Genomic DNA, 18,551 nt, shown 5'->3' on the forward strand with positions numbered 1-18,551 from the left:
ACAAAGTGGTAAGTATCTGGATTCAGTCCTAGCAGACAAATCATATACTGCACATCAGACTTGAGTTGTCTAGGAACTGAGGTAGAGCAATTTTTAAAAGCATTTTTTATTTTTTCTGTAGTTCCAATACAATAGTTCTTCCCTTTTTGGTGGCTTATTTATATCCTATATAAAATATCTATGTGCTCTCTTGAGAAAAAAAAATAAGGGGCGGTGCAGGAATAACCACATCTATGTGTACCCAGCCACCTGCATGCCACTTGTGTTTAATCTGAGACCAGGTAAAACCAAGCATCTTTCTGTGTGCTCGAGGAATGTTTGGGCACCTGAAGCTGTGCACAGCAGCCTTTGTGGAGTGCTGTTCACTGGGGTGCACAACTGCTGTGCCTGCACTCATCTCTGAGGGGTCCTGGGCTGCCTGTGCTCTTCCCATGGGAGTGCTTGGCTGGCACGGCCGGATCTGGTGCCTGGCTCTGCTGCCTCTGCTCTGAACTCTGGGCAGTCTTTTGCTGGTAGATGGCCCGAGGCTGGGGCTCCGCTGGCCTTCACGGGCATGGGAGGTGACAGAGGGCACGAACTGGCCTTGAAAACTGCTCCTGCAGGTGCTGTGAAGGTGCTGATGGTGTTGGATTGTCCTTTCTGCCTGCCAGTAGGACAAGAAAATGAAGAAGCAGCTCTCATTTCACTGGGAGAGAATTTTATACATGAGCCCTGTGTGTGTGTGTAGCTAAATAATATTTAGAGAAAGACACACTCATACATAAATATTTTAATTGGGGGGAAAAATCCTATAAACATATGGGTTCTTCTTCCAAACTGTAAAAAAAAAAATCAATTAATAGCTGCTATAACAGAAATATTTCTATTAATGCTTCTACTTCTCTATACATGCTGCTGCTCCTATTTGTTGTTCGTGTTTTAGTCATCCAGACATATGTATTTCCAGTTTCAAACCTGTGTCAGTGAAAAATAAACATACTAAGATTAGTTTAAAATGTTTTAAGATGATGAACATACTGACTAGTGTCTCAAGTTCATTGTTGCTTAGATAAAAGTATCCACTCAATCTCTTTCCACTTACTTAATTACCAATTATTTGCTCTAGACTAAATGGATTAAAATCCTTCAATGATGAAATTTTGTTTCTATCCTGAACCTGTTAAACATAGAGGGATAAAAGCTGGATACATTTGACAGTGAGCAAATGGTGTCTTAAAATCATAAACGAATCATTACAAAAAATCTCCACTTACAATATAAAGTGCAGTGATTAATTAAAGATGCCGTTTTAACTTATTTATAGCCATTAAAAAAACATACCGGTTTTAACACAAAATAACACAAGCCAAGTCATCCAGGGGAGAGACACTGGCAGCCTGAGACTTGGGGAGCAGGCAATGTGACAAAGCCAACAGGGAAGAGCAAATGCAGGCCACCCTTGAAACCCTTGGGAAAGTTCACAGAAGCAAGGATGGAAAGAGGTGGCTCTGGCATCCCGGCCAAGACCCCCTTGTTTGTTGCTCTCATACAGACAGTGCAGGAGTGTGACAGCCCCATCTCTGCCATGGCAGGAGACCTGTGTGCTCCCTCCTTGGTGGCGGCGCAGGCCGTGGGGAGCTTGCCAACTGCAGAGCGTGCTCGGGGTGAGTCAGCCTACCTCAGGCAAAGAGAGGATTCGGGTGAGGGGGAGAACAGCAGCAGTTCAAGTGCAGATTTTTGCAGGCTTTCCCTCCTTCCAAAATTTTTGGTTGTTGGGGAGTGCTGGTCCTGCTTGACTGGGAGGGGTGGCTCGCTAGAGCCAGGGGGAAGGAAGGTGGTAGGAGGCAAAGTGAAGCTCACCTGCTGAGCTGTGAGTTGTGGCTGCTGCTCCCTGGTATGTTTGTCTTTGGAAGGCTCTCCTGAGCACTCCCCTCTGCCAGGGTCAGGGACACACACCACACACACCGCTCCCGCCCTGCAACTGCTGACTGTCTGCAAGGCAGCTCGCTCAAGGCAAGAGTCATCCCCTCTGTCCCGTGATACAGTTTCAGGAGCTACAGCTGGTTCCTCCTAAGAGGAGTGGTGTAATTTACCCTTCAGAAGGGATCTGGTCTTGATTTGAAGACCTCAGGAGCTGGAAAATCACTGTTGCCCTCAGTAGTTTGTTTGAATGGTGGTTTCTCTCCCTACTAAATCTTTACCATATTCAAAGGGGAATTTGGCTTTCCCTTCCTGGTTTTGTCTTTTGTCAGGCTTTTCTCTTCTGGGTCAAAGTTCCTGGTAATGAAGGATATTTTTTTCCCTCAGAAGTAGGTGTCCTGATCAAATGAATGTTCCTGAACTGAGGCCTTATTGTTCAGCTGTGGCTGTTTCAAGGAAAAATTTGCTTTGGCTAGTGAGTGAATTCCCCCTTGTACTCCTTTTGAGAGTCCATCGAGATAATGACAGAAAGAAAAGCTTTAGAAAAAAAAGGCTCTTTGCTGCTAGTGAGCCTGGAATGCTCACAGATAGTATCTGTCACATCTAAGGTATCCATAGTTCTATTCTGCATAAATGCTACATAATTGTAGATTTTCATCTCATAGCCATGAGGAATGACATTCCTTAGCATGGGGTGAAGATCTCCAACGAAATGTTCTCAGAAAAGAGACTTTATTTTTATGACCAATCTTAACAGTTTTGATTTGCAAGAGCAGAAATGCAGGTGATGTTCAATACTCCTGTTAGAGCACCAGACTAAACGTGCCACCAGCCACTGTCTCCTCCCTGAGTGACTCTGGGCATGACTTACAGCCTGGGGCTTTCTGGGGAACTGACTTCCTTCAGGGTGGGAAGGGCCAGCCAAACACAAATTAAGTGCACATGCATGGACCACAATCCTTCTGAGACAGAAAGTTAATGTCCTCTGTGTCGACCCCTCCAGAGGCCGACATCAGTCTGAGCCTTGTTTGAGGTGGTGTCAGCAGGCCTGTGCCTGTTTCTTAACACTTGTGCTGCCACGGTCCCATGTTTAAATGGATGTGCTTCATGCCATGATAGGACTGCAAGTACAAAGTTAACTGCTGGCATTGCCCCAGAGCACAACCACTCACACAAAAGCTGTTTCCTATTGCAGTGTTCAGCCGTTTCCTGTCACTCTCCTCTGTGCACTGCAGAGCTGTTGAGGTAGCAGGACACAGTGCTGGAGGTGATGCTGCACCTTCCCAAGACACCCAAAAGTCAGCTGAGCCATTTTGTCCACAGTCATGGGGAGATGGCAACCCCTCTGTCCTGCTTTGATGCTGTGCTCTTCTTTACAAGGATGGCAGTGGGAAAAAGTGGAAGGACCCCACAGAAGCTTGCATTAACTGGAAGGATGCTGAGAGCAACAGAGCTCCTCTGTCACGGCCTTGGGACATCTGCTCCTGGGATGAAATAATTGAGTAGCCTGAGCATCAGCTGTGGTGCCTGAGCAGCAACAACCACCATGATGTCCCCTAACAGCTTCCTTACAAGTACACTTAAGAGGTGACATCTCCATGGCCCAAGTTTGACCAGGTCAGTAGGACCACATTCCCTTGGCTTTCAGAGAGGAGAGAGAGAGAGCACTCTTTCATGCCTTAACAAACTGCTCCCTGCTTGTCCAGCCTTGGTCCCTCTTTACCATATGATGAAGTACATGCTACACTCATTAGAGACTCAGCGATTTATAATCAGAGATGACCAGAGAAGTGTTTGGAACGTGTTAGCCCTTGAAAGGAAAAAAATGCAGCAGATTGGTCTCACTGACATGATGGAGACTCTTGCAAGGGAAGTGGAGCAGGACATGACCAGCAAATGCAGTCATTCACCACAGGGTTCAGCCTTTGGTTTCTCAAACCGACCAAGTCTCCTCTGTTTGTATTTAAAGGCCATTTGTCTCCCCTATTTGTATTTAAAGGCTGTTGCAGAATATCATTCCCTTAATGGATCTATTTTCACAAGCCATTTAGCATCATTTGTTCTGTGTCAACATTGTCCTTTCATTTAATTTCCCCCACCCAGCGTCCCTTCCTGACCTCTGGCCACCCACCACCCAATATATTCATAGACAGCAACTGCACCCCCTGCAAGCTGGGTGTCTCTGCACCGAGCCAGCCCAGCCCTGTCCCAGCACGGACATCTGTGGCTGCCCGGCTCCGCAGTGACAGGCACGGCTGCTGCTCCCAGCGCTGCCCCTGGGCTGCTGCTCCCGGCCGGGGCGAGCCAGCACCGAGCTGCTGTGGGGCTGCCTGCGGCCAGGAGGCTGCCGGGCCCCGGGGGTGGCGCAGGCGCTGCCCCGTCCCACCGAGAGCCCTGAGGAGCACTGACAGAACCCTTCGGAGGAGATGCTCAGCCCCAGGAGAAAGAGAAGTGCTTGTAGCTGCCCCGGTAATGAATGGCTGGGACACCGTTCAGGCAAACCCGTATTCCAGCACCCCCCTCAATACACAAGGGAAAAACCACTAGTGCCCCATGCAAGAGAGGTAATGAAGGAGCACAGCGAGCAGCTACCAGCAAGAGAGGCACATGGATTGATCACAACGGACTGGGAAGTTAGCTGGAGCCATGAGCTTCTCTCTAAATGCCGGGAGATGACAAAACATGGGCTATGAGCGTACAGGACACAGAGCATGGCACAGTTCCCCAGTGGAAGCCAGCTGCTCTGGGAGGAAACGAGCCCCAGTGTAATGCAGGCAGATGAACAGCATCGCTCAGCTCTACATGACCACTGCTGCTGGGTGCCCTGCCCAGGCAGTTGTGGCTCCCACAGCAGTGAGCCTGGAGCTAAGGAGTTTCCATGCTGGAGAGTGAGCAGGACTGCAGGGCTGAGAGAAATAATTGGGATCTTTTCCTCTTTCTTCTTGTCTTTCAAAACACTTGCATGGCAGCTGGGTGGATGCTGGTTTCATAATTGATGGACATGGTCTTGGCAATCTCCTTTAGAAGAGCCATTCCTTGTCACATAAATATCATCTATCAGTGCCCATTGTCTTTATAGTGATCTTGAGCAAACAGTTTTATTTTCAATCAGGACATCACACATTGATCTAAACACTCATCTGTAATGGATCAATTTACATTAGGAGAGCAGTATTGTAGCATTGTTGTTCATTATATTGAAAGAAGTATATGTTTAGTTACAGGCTAAAATCAATTAAACAGCCTTGTGCCTTTTGCTGTGAGAAAGTCAACAAGCCAGTCTATCTTGGACAATTATCCAGCTACATCTCCTCTAAAAAAGGGCTCCAGCATCATCCCCTTCCTCCTGAATTCTCAGTTTCTCCTTCGGAGACTTATTTTACAATGTTTTTCTTCTTGTGCAGTCTAGTAGAACACTGTCAGCTAAAATGCATGTGAGAGAAATGAAAGCAGTCTTGCCCTGCTGTTGTGGAGGGGACTTTCCCAGGACCATGCAAAGCCGTGTATCCAAAAGGGAAACCTGCATTCTCACCAGAAGGCTGCCTGGTAACACACAACGGAATATGTTGGAGATGCTGAAAAATGTATATGATGATGTTTGTATCTTTGTAGGTGAGATAATTATCTCCAAGAGTCCCTGATTTCACTGGAGGAAAAAAGGAGGGAGCAGGAGGCAGGGGAGGAATTTGTACACTGGGCTACTTTTTCTTGCCTTACTGCAAGAGAGAGGACTGTGTTGAGTGCTGGAGACTTTCTGACAAAGGGAACATGATTTGAGCTGGTGGTGTAGCTGCAGAGAGAACTGGAACCTGCAGTTTCAGAAGCAAAACACATAGGGGAACTGCAGGGCAATGCAATGATGGGATTTGAGGAGCACATTTCCTGGGGCTCTGGTGGATGTGATGGAAACAGAGGAAGGTATTACCTGCCCCAGCGCCCTGTCAGAGGCCTGTGGCAGAAGGGAGCATGTCCTTGTGCCCTGCCTGCTGTGCTCTGTCACCACCACAGGGCCAGGAGCAGCTGGACTCTGGGCTGCCATGCAATTCCCAACTGGCTCCCACTGCTTTCTGCCTGCTGGCAGCAACTGACCAAGCCCATGGTACAAAGCAGCAGTGCTGGGAGGGCCAGGCTAAACCATGACACTGCAACACCTGATGAATGTAATCAAGGTTTTTGCTTTTCCTTGTGCAAAACCTGATGAACTGGCAAAAGTTATCAGCAAGTGTAGATTCTTATTGTGTGGTCGGAATTCCCTCATGACCTGGCCTGCGCTACGAAGGGCTGGTACAGCATTCCTGGTTTATATATAACTGTGTGGATGTGTATGTTTTTTTGGCTTGAGACTTCCCCCACTCCTTTCCTACCACTGAGGCCACTCCAACTCATTTCACTCTTTCATTATATGCACAAAACACTGCTGCAAAGCTAATAATAATAATGAGAAGGAATAGCAGATATTACAAAGCTTATTAGGAAATTGATCTTTGATTTGCTCTTGAATAAAAAGGCAGACCTCAAAACTGCTGGAGCCATTCAGTTAATTGGTTATTGGCTCTCCTGAATGATTATATCCACCCTAGTTCCACCAAGTTCAGCAGGTCTCGTGCTGGTCAATTAGCCTTTGGCATCCATGAAGGGAAAGGCTTCATTCAGCTTTCTCAGACGCTGTTAGCATAAGGTGGACTGAGCAGGAGAGGTTCCCCGTGGTCTGAATCCTGCTCTTGAACTGGCACCAAAAGGGTATTTTTGCTATACCCCAGCCCTCTGAAAAGGTGGATGCTGTTAAGTGGGAGACTCTGCCCCAGGGACTGCCCTGCAGAAGGACAGCTAAAGGCAGAGGGTTTTGGGAGGAGCACAGCAGTTTCCTCCAGGGTGACCTTCACCCAGTGCTCCCGGGGTCTCTGTCCCGCGGGATGAGCAATGCCGGCGTACCAGCACTGTCGCCGGCTGTGAGGATGGATGCCCTGTTGCTTGGTCACAGTGGGTCTGCAAACTCACTAATCACTACTGCTCTGATTCCTTCAGCATTTCCAGGGCTGTGCAGAGCTACACAGCTGACGCCATTTAGTGGCTTTTCCTTCAGAGTGCTCCATCCTGCCCTCAGTGCTATGGCTTGCCAAAGGGCTCCAGCACTTGCATTGCTGTGATGCAGACCCTGTAATAATAGTTGGTTACATCCAGAGAATTCAGTTCAGATTTTAAAACCTCATCAAATAGTTAATGACTGACTATTTCAACACAGCAGCTCCTGCAAAGAGGAGAGAGAGGGAGAGGGAAAAGTTATTCATGTCCCATCTGTCTGGAATGCTTGTCCCCTCCCTCCCACCCACTGAGTCACTTCCTCCCTTTATATATCACTTAAAATTTTTCCTTTCCCCTTTAGCTTATGATTAACAGGCATTTACCCTCTGCAAATCGTTCTTTTTTTATGATGCATGATCAATGTTAGTTAAGGCTCTATGGATAAAAAGAATGTATTGTCTTGCAAATGCATGTATGTGGTAAAATGCAGCATATATTGCATGTATGGCATGTAAAGGAACACATCAACCACTACAATGTCCAGCTGCTAATCCAGCCTTCCCAGCTGAGCTACAGAACTTGCAGTGTAATGCCCTGGCTATTTTGTCCCCCAGCCCAAAGAACAGCAGTGTGCAGGGAGAGGTACATTGCTTGAACTGTGAGGTGGAGGTGTGTTAAAGCAGGAGCTCAGCCCAGGGAGGGGTTCACTCAGCTCTAGGACCTGACCCAGGTGGGTGTGTGGGATGGGGCCACTCAAATGCCTCAAGGTGTGTTTGTGAGGAGGCTTGGCTAGCTCAGCCCACTGCCTTGCTGCCAGGGCTTGAGGCAGCTCTTTTACTTAGTAGGTGGTGAAGGGCTCAGAGGAGAGCGGCAGGCAAGAGAAAGAGGTGGTCTCCTGGGATCCCTGCAGCCTGGGGGTATGTGCTGACCTGCCACCCCAAGCAGGGGAAACTGGGCTACCTACAGCATTTTGATGGAGGAGCAGGAAGGACTACAGAAGGTGAGAATGCTGGCGGGTTCATCCTGGAAGCAAACAGGATAAAGAGGAGGAGCCTGGATGCCTTCTCAGCACGGATGGGAGATGGTGGGGGTGAGTCTCTAAGCTGTAAAAGAGAGATGAAGGCTAGAAAAGGGAAACTTGAACCTCCTTGGACAGGTTATTTGAGTTACTTGTGGTTTCCCAGTGAATGGAGAGAACACTTGCTTCAGCCTTGTGTGTTTATCTATTTGGCACCGTGTTATTCTGATGATACCGGAAAGTTTTGGTATTCAGGGATGTCAGGTGGACACAATTCATTAAAAAAAAAGATGTTTCAAAGGCAAACACTTGAGCAGCTATCTGTGACTGGGGGGAATCCCCACCCCAGAGAGACACCAGCATCACTGTGTCCAGCTGTCAGTTGCTGTTCTCTTTCTATGATCATCTGCAATAAGGTTCCACCATCTTTTCTGGTTCCTGTCAGCTGTCCATAAGCTGATGGTTGATGCAGTAACCTAGGTAGTACATCCACTCTGGGATGCACTGAAGGATGGGGCACAGATGTGTCACAGACCTTCTGTAAAGAGCCAGCTTGGCTCCTGCTGGAGGCTTTAGCTGTGTGTGGGTCCTGCTGGTTCTGCGCCCGCCTCCCACTTCAAGAAGCTCCCTGCAGGGGTGCCTCCATGCTGGGCTGGCACTGATCCTTCAGTGCCATTTTTTTTTTTGGCTCTAAATCTGTGTCTTGTGAAAGTAGCTGTCCTGACCCCAGACCTGTGTGTTCTGTGGTGCTGGGACTAGGCTCATGAACTATGGCCAAGTCTCTGAATATTTGGTATCTGAGCAGTGACTTTATTTTATACCATGGATGATGCTTCAGGTGGGCTGAGGTAGGTCCAGGAGCTGAGGGCATTTGCTGTAACTTCACAAATCATGAGCTGAGTGTACTGAAACCCCAGCAGTTTCCCTTGAAGAGCAGCACTGGAGAGGAATACATGGGTCTTGTAGCTTTTATGACACCTAATAGATTGTAAAATGGCCATTGAATTTTATTGCATTTGTGGGAGACTTGATGAGTCCAAAGATGGTGCGCTGTGTTACTGGAAGTCATATAACCACTGATGCTCCTGTTGCTGAGTGGCTTTTTAAAAGGGAAGTCTGTTAGTTTATTCTCCCATCCCTTTGCTCCAGTGGTAGCTATACATTTTCAGAAATTTTGTCTTCCATTTTATCTATTCTTTTTCTATTTTTGGAAACAATTTTACATGTATGAATGTGGGGACAGCATAGCTACCTTTGTATTATGTGGCAAATTAATTATTTCATTAGCCCCAGGGCAACCTTTGGAAATAAGACAATAACCTCAGTTGTTTATTTCCCCAAGAGATGTTAATGATTAACTCTGAAAAGAAAAGTAATTCTTCTATCTGGCCTACATAAACTTTCATAGTTCCATGCAACAGCAAAATACCTTTAGGTAGTATATGGCATGCAAAAAGCTAGGCTCTGTAACGTTACTGTGCAGATAGGTTTGGCTCCTGGAGAACAACTTTAGCCTAAGACTTTAGTGCTGCCAGCTGGCAGAAGTTATCATATATGTGAAACTTTAAGCTGAGCCAGAAAAACCTGAGTTCAAATCTCTTGCCAGGGATTGTAGGATAGAATGATTAACCTGATTTTATATTTTTGGATAACTATCAAGTGCCCGAATATTTATAGCAATAAATGTCTTCCATATGTGCTGATACTGCATCCATGGAGTGCAATAGCATGATACAGTTATTGTCTTACTTGAAGACACTAATTATAACTAATCCTATAGGCATGTGAATCATGAAACACTGGCCCAATTTCTGCCAGCTTCTGTGAGATGCATCTGACTTTGCTCATGTGAGCAATGCAGGTCAGCAGAGAGCTCAAGGCAAAATTCCAAGAGTGCTGGGGATCCTGAGGTCTCTTTTCAGAAGAAATACATGCACTTGATATTTAAGCACTTAAAGCTGCAGGTGGCCACTTTACCATCTTAAACCTTCTGAGATTTCCTTGTAGGTGTCATAAAGTCTCAAGATGCCGCTGAAAGTAAAATCCTCATCCTACAAGCCACTGTTATGTAGCCCTGTGATCTGCCAAGTCAAAATTGGCAAGGGGATCTCAGGTTCCAGAATTTGTTTGGTGTCTGCTAGACTGGCACAATAACCAGGCTTGCAGCACTGCTGGTGCCCATTGGGTTTTGTGGTACTGAGGATGCTCAACTACTGCAGGGACAGTGCTTCTCTGGGGATGTGATGTCTTCCCAGGTCAAGCTCTGAAACACACCTTAATGTAAAAACCTCTCTGTGGATGACTTTAGAGCTACTTTCTGGTTGGTAAGAAAAAGCAACAGAGGAACTGTATGAAGGTTATAATGTTGTAATAAGAAGGCTATAAAAACAGAGAAAGAGAGACTAGACTAGCGTTCCGGTAGTTTTCTCTTCCCCTGAAAGAGGTAAGCCCGCCCAGACGTCTTGCTTTTAAATACTGGCTACTGTATATGTTTTAAACCAAAAATAATACCTTTTGACTGGAAATGTTTCAATAACATCATTTGTGCATTTTATTGAGGTGGAGGTTACAATTATTAGAGTCACCAGGAATTTCAGGCATTTAAACACAGCCTCTATTTCTCCAGAGTAAACCACATCCCCGTGTGATTATTCTCCTATCTAAATGCCTTCAAACCAAGTCTTAAACCAGATCTGACATTTGTTGCTGGTGGTCCCTCATACAAATTGGCCCTTGAAATGAACATGTGGGGTTAAACAAATGCCAAGGAGATGGGACTGGATGCTAAGGGATCCCTGTGGGTGCTGAGGAAGGCAGAGCCTGTGCAGGATGCAGCAGGCAGCCCTGGGTAGATCCTGTGGCTCTGAGCAAGCTGCTGCCAGTCTGGTCAGGTACTGTAGTCTGAACCCTGCAGACTTTGAGAGAATAAGGAGAAGGGTTTGTCTGGTCATGGAAACTGCTCCTTCAGCCATGCAATCTCTTTATGGCTTTTCTTTCAGCTGGCTTCTCCCCAGGAAGCCAGAAACTGCATCTGTGGCAGAGAAGGGACTTGGCTCAACAACCAGAATGTCCCACCCAGCATGCTCTGTGTTTTCTCCTAATCTTTTCAGCAAAAGTTTTTGGAACTTCAATTTAAAAACTGAGACTTTTAAGGGGCCTCTAAGGCCTGAATCGCCTTTGTTTTCTGGCCTTTCTACATCCTGTACTGGCAGCAGGGAGGCAGGCATTTAAGCACTTTCAGTTTCAATTTTTTGATGCTTCCAGGAGAGCACAAGTAAGAATTTGGGTCTAAAAGACCATTAAAATTATGATATCAATGACAACAACAAACTTTGAAGCCAAAGAAAGTGTCCTGCTTACAACTTGGGTTGGGACATAAGGAGGTGAGAGTTTGTTCAGGAGGTGACTTGAGACAGCAGTGATAAGAGGAATCCTCTTCACCTGGCCAAGGAAGTTTCAGCACCTGCCTATTTAAATCTCTAGCAAATGCTTGTTGATCTGGAGGGAGTAGGATTAGGCTCATGGTGGAGTGCAAAGATGACAATTATGCATTCTGTCCTCTGCTGTCTGTATTGTCTGGATGTGGTTTTCCCTGTGTACTCTATAAGAAAAGATGCTGAGAAACCTGAATTGGGATGTTGGTATCCCCAGACAGAGAGAGGGTTGCCATCTCACTCCAAGGGTCTTGTCCTATAGCACTTTGATACTGGTTGTGCACTTCTCCAGGGTCTGGGCTATCTGATCCTGTCTGAAGTGTGTATGTGTGTGTGCCTCCTTTTCCCCAGTACAGTAGCACACTGACTGCTCAATCCCTACCCTCCTCTTCCTCCATAAACCCCCAACAATTTTTAGGAGAAACATTGTTCTTGCTTATTCTCGTGGCGCTGATGAGCCTGCAATAATGAAGGAGCGGAGCAAAATACAGAGCTCTTGCTCTGTGAAAAAGGTGCGTCTGTAGCCATTGCTCATCCAAGGGCAAGCAGGTTTCTGGCAAGACTGTGTATGTACTAGTACTTAGAGTTTTGTCTACATAGTAGGCCAGGTCTTGAGTGCACTGTCAATTAAAGGCAGCAATTCAAAGTGATTCACAGCAGATTACACCAGCCTGTCTCTTGATGGAGCACACTCTGGTCCTGCGCCTGCAGGTGCTGCACAGACTGCCAAGCCTGGAGCTAGCCTGCAGTTATGCTGTCAGCCTTGCTTAGATCTAATGCTTTATGACAACTGTCTACCTGTAATGTGATAATGGGCTGAAAACCTCTGCAAAATTGATAGGGTCTCTTGCAAAGAAGGAGAAACTTATAATGTGGCAGGCCTGATCCCTTTCTTAAGGTAAGGTCCACATGAACTGCAAAGATTTCTTTGCAGCTGGCAAGTCTGATTGCTCTTCTGTTCCTGACAAGAAGATGACAGTGTTGCTGTCTGTGAAGCTGCTGACCTCCTACTTACTCCCAGTCCAGGGGGAATTGACCTGTTGCATTTTCAAGTGTTTTAAATCTGTTTTTAACTTTGAATTGTAAATATTGTTGGTGTCTACCTGCTAGGGCTTCAGCTATTCTGTACCTTTACTTTTCATATTCTAGATAAAATCATCTTCTGCCTGCAAAATGTTTCCAGGGTTTATACAATAAGTTCATTATGTTTAATCCCTAAAATACAAGTCTTTATCTAGAACAATTAACAAGTAGTGTTCTAAAAGAAGCTGTGCTTAACATGATGTAACACAGTCTCTGTGGAAGAGGCCAGTTTCCTACCCACCTTTTTCTGGTGTGATCTAGGAATCACCGCCGTGACTTTGTGCTAGATCAGTGCTAAGTTGCTAAGTGAAAGTTGGGCCTCAAACATCCTGATGCAGTTTCAAACCCTCCAAACTTGCTAACCAGGTAAAAGCACTGCAGCTAGGAAGTTGCAGGCATGGGAGAGGTTGTCCTCCTGGCTCTGGAGATGCCCAGGTGTGTTCCCTGTGAGCTGTACAGCTGATGGCCAAGACAGTGCCTAGTTCCTTGTGCAGGGCACCAGAAGTTCTTTATGCGGCCGAAGTGTTGTCATTTTAGCTGGTATAAATAGCTGCAGCCGGTCCTGCTCCAGCTGCCCAGCTTCCACCCCAGCTCAAACAGGCCCAGGACTGGCATGAGGCACGGGCAAGGCAGGCACTTGTGTGAGGAGCGCAGAACAGCCGTGGGCTCCTGACTGCACTGTGGCGGGGTGGGGCTCTGGCCCCCACAGGTGGAGGGGGCTGCCGGGGTAAATGCCAGGGCTCCGGGCCCTGAGGGCTCTCCCCACACCGGCGCTCTGGCCTATCCCTGGGTGCTGCAAAGCCAGGAAGTGGCTCTCGGGGCTGTGGACTGTGCTCAGATCAGAGTCCCCTCCAGAGAAAACAGGGATGTTTACACAGAACACAGCTATCCTAACGGCCACATGATAATTAAGAGCCCGGAGGCTGCTGGATAAGCCCTTCCCTATGACCTCCTCATCCTCCAGGGTGTAAGCCCCCACAGTGGCTCTGACCCCCCTGCCATTCCCTGCCACATCTGTGGGCTTACCATGCTTCTTAAAGAGCCCGTAAACCCATTAGCTCTGGGTAAATGATCCCTGGGCTGTCTTTAGAATAATTAAAACCACAAGGCAAACAGTTACTCTGGACTATCAGCAGCATATCAACAAAACTTGTGTCTTGAAATGTGTGTTCAATTTCTGTTATTAAAAGGCCCAGAGCCATATGTGAAACATTATCATGCGTCTTTGTGAAATTAGCAGAAGTATTTGAACAACCATTTTGTCTCTATCAAAACAGTGCCTTATTATTTTTTCATACTGTGTAGGAAGGTGAGAGAGCCTTATGAAGGCAGGAGGGCTCAGGCAGGCAACCCGACTTCAGTAGCCCCTGCCCACGTCTGTTTGCTGCGCAGAGGCATGCGCTGTCTGAGGAGCCCAGATGGTGCTGGCCATGAATGGGGAAGAGGAACAACATGAAGAGTCCTCTGCTGCCTTTAATCCTGAAACCCAGGACTGCAAGTCTGATAAAACTCCTTAACTGCTTTACTTTGAGTGAGGCTTTTACAGTATCTGCTGAAGTTAATTGCCATTAGGGTCAATAGAAGTTTGTTGATTCAGTTGGAAAAGAAAAAAGACCAATGCTGAATGTGCTTTGAAATTCCCACCACTTATGCTTAAGAACATATGTTAGAAAAGTGATGTCACTTCTGACTGTTTATAAACTTTCAAAATAGCACTAGACCTAAAAAAAAAAAAAAAAAAATCTAGTCCTCAGTTTTTTGAACTGTCTCTCTGAAACTCTCCAAAACTGCTTGAGAGAAAGGTTGGCTGAATGAAGGGAAAAAAGAAAAGGAGTTGTTTCTGATTAATAGTGACCAATAACTGTGGGCAACATCAACATGTGTCATACACCCAGGCTCGAAGAAAAACATGGTGTGAAGTGTTTTGGTATTTAATGAACACTTTAAAAACACTTCTGAAACAGAAAAACTCCCAAATTATTGATCTGTTTGGCAGTGCATTTCACAACTGACACTATCATACAAGTCCTTCCTGTGGACCAAGTGTCTTTATTTCTGGTTTTGGCATAAAGAGGACATAGTTGGAGTCTTTCTTGCATGTGTCTGGTTTCAAGGGTGGTGAAGACAAGCAAGATCAAATTTAGAGAAGATGATCTTTAAAGAAAATGCTGACGTTTCTTGTCAGGCCTAGTTATCAGCCAAATGGGTTGAGATAAGGCAAACAAAACTGTCTGCTTAGTCAGATTAAGCAACAACATCCCTTGATTGTCAGAGCTGAATCAGCAAATACGAAAAAGCTAAATACAGCCAACCCTACACTTACAACCCACTTGTGGCTTTCACGCTGACAACCTAGTCACTAAGTATAAATGGTCCTCCCACTACTGGTTTGCCTGCATCTCAGGTTATATTCAGGGATATGACTGCATCTCTAGCCTTGCAATCTTAACTAGTTTTTTTAAACTGAACGAGTACATTGGAGCTTTCTAACAGTGTCAAGTATTTCTGCTAGAATATATTCTGGAGGATTAATGTAATAACAAACATGTGAAGGATTTCTGATATTAAAGACTCTTGCCTATAATAATTTTTTAGCTCCAAAGTGGAATTAGGTTTGTTCAATAAATGCTTAAAATCAAAACCTATATATCATCAAACATGCAGGGGCCAGAACTACAGGCTCTTGATACATCTCTATTATAGACAGTAGGTTAAGCATACATGGTAATATGTGATATGAGCCCTGATTACACAGACTCAGCTCTCCTCTTTATTAATGTCAAGCAATGGCTTTTCTCCTTTCTCTGGAGAGCTGTGAATTCTGACTGAAATTTGACACTTTGCTTTTCTGAGAGAACTTTTTGTGAATCCTTACTGAGCAGCTCACAAATGCATAGGGTTTAGTGGAACAAAGTGAACCAAGAGAACAGAGATAAGCTTCAGAATTAACAATTTAGCTATATTTGTGTATTAACTGCTGTTAATATGTAATTTCCACTGGTAAATGAATGTATAGTCCTAGATTTGGGCATTACGATTCAGTCTCTGACACATTATGCAGCACCAAATGCAGAGAATTTATAATTTCTGCTATCTGGAAAGGCAACTGAACAAAAATGTTTTCAGAGACACCTTGTGAGTCCACTGCAAATAGCACCTGAAGCGTATATGAAATGATACAATCAGCTGCCAACACCTCTCTAAACATCACTTTTAGCAAAAGGTAGACATGTTTTAGGGTGTAGAGAGAAAACCACACTTTGTGTAAATTCTGGAGGCTCAACAGCCATTAGAATAAACTCCTCTGCATTCCCTTATGTGACATCAGGCTAGCTTACAAAATGCAGCAAGATTTCTGCTCTCACAGAAAGACCTTTTCTCTGGTGCTGCCACCATAGAATTGAGGAAAGGCAAACACAATCAGGGCTGTTGCAGCTGTCCACCAGCCTGAAGATACCATAGCATGAAACATGTTTTGGTTTTTACCAAACTGGACTCAGCTCAAATAGTCTGCCTTGCCCAATGTGCTTGTGCTGCTCTCAGGTATTTTATGTGCTGCTTACCAATGAGTGCTGTACTGCAGCCCATGCTTTCTCCAGCCCAGCCATGAGAGTCCCTCGTCATCCATCCTGTAATGTGACTGACTGGTAATTAATTGGCAGGGGTTGTACAGGAAAGCTGACTGAACAGCAGCTCAGGAACAGAGCCTAGGCATAACACCGTGTTTCCAGCCATGGGAAAATATGGGGAGAAGAATCAGGAGAGAGAAAGGGGAAAATCCACTGAAGTCTTATAGGGTAAATCTCTACCTTCCTTTTCTTCTGGATGCCCAAGGTGATGGAACTGTAAATAGTTGCAGAAGAACAAATTAGTTGGGAGAAATAACATGCATGCAAGGTGTGTGTTTCAAGCAGCTAATGCTTCAGTTGGCAATGAGCTCTTTCAGGGGACTGCCAAGCAGGAAGGAGACAGAGCTCAGGCCTAAAGAAGCAGCTCTTATGTTTTCCACCTACATCAGAGAATGATCTTTCCACCAGTCTCTGCAGCTGTTCTGGCTTCTTCTGCCTTATTAATGCTTCTCCACAAATATTTCCGTGCCAAAAGTTGGCAGCTGCAAATTGTCTGAATGCCCCTGCAGCTGGGAGATGGCCCACCTGTGTTTCAGCCCCCTTTGCCCCAAATGCAGACACTCTGAACTGCATGATCATCTCTGGTGTATTGGCACTACTGATGTGGGTTCTGTTGCTCCTTTAGCCTCTTCAAGATAAGTTTTGCTCTGGTGAGCATCCAGAAGGAGCAATAAATTCATCAGTTTATCCATTATAGAACTTAAATGCCTGAAGTATAAAAATATAGTTCCTCAGAACTGAAGCTGAGGTGTCGAAACATCTCCAGCTGGGACAAAGTGAACAGTATGATAAACTTCAGTTTGGCTCTGTTTGCAGTGGAGATACCAGTCTGGAAAACTGCCCAGTGTGCTGTTGTAAGAGACCTGCAATTAGTACATGACCAGCATTTGTTGTGTATCTGAGGATAAAAAGTACATGACAAACCTCATCTCTCTTCAGTTTTTGCAGGCTCTTGATCTTTAGCTCTTTACAAAGTTGTGGGTAGTCTTTTAATTAAAACTCCCAATTATGTGTTTGACAGAGATTCTGAAGGCCAGCAAGTTGTAATGTTAGAATTCAATTGATTATGGAATGTCTCTGCAAATTTACAGCCCTGTGATTCACCCTGTATCAATATTATAGTTGGATGTCTTCTGCAGCTCTGTATAATCAGCATCTGATGAAATCCACAGCATCCCTACATGCTGTGTGTAACAATTTCTGGAGAGCTGGATCACAGTGTAAGTGCTGCATGTATGGGGGAGTGGAGGTGACTTTTACTGGTACCATCTACAAAAGGGGTTAATCCTCACAAGGGGACACCAGGGACTCTCTCAGGCAAACAAATCCTTTGAGATGCTCTAGCCGGAGCAGCTCTTCTGCAGCTGGCCTGTGTTTAGTAGGAGTGGGTAACCAGGGATGTCAGGGGTACAATGAAAACATCATTTTCAACACAAATCAAAAACATAGCATGATAAAGCTATGATGGAGAACATTAACCCTATCCCAGCCAAACCCAGTTTAGCCTTCTGAAGGGAGAGCTTGCAGTCGTGACCTCTGTTTTGCTTTGTGTGTGCTGTAGTTACAGCCCCGTTGACCTGCAGACTGGCTGGGGTTTGAACAGATGCACAGAGCAGCTCGCTGGAGCAAGATAGGAGTGGGACAGCAGCTGAGATGCCTTGGTCTTTTGCAGACCAAATAATTAGCCTGGGCAGAGCACGCTGCTGGACTTCAGGTCCCCAGTGATCTTTGGTGTCTGCCGTGAACTGAATTGCATGATTCAGACATTCACCACCTTTGCCAAATTCAGATGGGGGATGGAAAATCAAAACTAGAAGTGTTCTGTATTTCTCTGTTTAGGGTAGCTGTAGATTCTGCTTTGCATTTACAATATAGCCACCTGGAAGTAAAGGGCAGAGAAGCTTTCTCTGCTCTTCCTAACAAAGGGAATTTGCAGGTTCTACCAGCCAAACCTCAGTATGAGGCAGGAGAGCTTGGTAATGTTGCAGCTGTATCAATTTGCCTCATTTAGAACAAATCACAAAAAAGTTTGGGGTTTAGAAAGAAAAGATGTGTCTAGAAATTATCTCTTCATTTGTATATATTATAATATAGTATAAAATGCATGCTCAATTGCTGCTGAATTGTTATAATTAATTACATTATACCTTGAACAACTGGAAGAAATGTATGCATGTTAGAGTTGGACCTGGAACTTCCTGTCTGAGGGTGCTTGTGTTGTCTGGGAATTCAGGCAAGGCTTTGAGGCACTAAGTGCTTTGCAGTAAAATATCCTTTGAAAGAATTTGGACTTCAGCAAAGGAGCTAATACACACCACCACCACCCTCAAAAACACCCAAAACCCATATTGAGTGTCAGTCAGTGCTGTCAGGAATGCACTAGCAGGAGCTCTGCTTTTTTGTTGCTACTCAAACCCAGACGTATTTGTAGCTTTGTTTATAGTTCTTTCATATATTTGAAGGTGT

At 45.5% G+C, this 18,551-nt stretch overlaps 2 long non-coding RNA genes across 3 annotated transcripts; one reads left to right on the top strand and one right to left on the bottom strand.

The window, feature by feature from the left end:
* Positions 1 to 585: 585 nt before the first annotated feature.
* LOC137477318 (uncharacterized) lies at positions 586 to 7,710 on the bottom strand. Of its 2 annotated transcripts, none has more exons than XR_011000927.1 (3): positions 7,305 to 7,710; positions 6,898 to 7,147; positions 586 to 954 (listed from the first exon to the last, which is right to left on the bottom strand). It is a non-coding gene; the product is annotated as an uncharacterized lncRNA (long non-coding RNA). The 2 variants fall into 2 exon arrangements; XR_011000928.1 differs by lacking the exon at positions 586 to 954 and adding an exon at positions 5,240 to 5,442.
* LOC137477319 (uncharacterized) lies at positions 7,688 to 15,438 on the top strand. The gene is made up of 3 exons (XR_011000929.1): positions 7,688 to 7,921; positions 12,308 to 12,425; positions 13,762 to 15,438. It is a non-coding gene; the product is annotated as an uncharacterized lncRNA (long non-coding RNA).
* Positions 15,439 to 18,551: the final 3,113 nt, after the last annotated feature.

The sequence above is a fragment of the Anomalospiza imberbis genome, chromosome 7, assembly GCF_031753505.1.
Source record: "Anomalospiza imberbis isolate Cuckoo-Finch-1a 21T00152 chromosome 7, ASM3175350v1, whole genome shotgun sequence".
NCBI lineage: Eukaryota > Metazoa > Chordata > Aves > Passeriformes > Viduidae > Anomalospiza > Anomalospiza imberbis.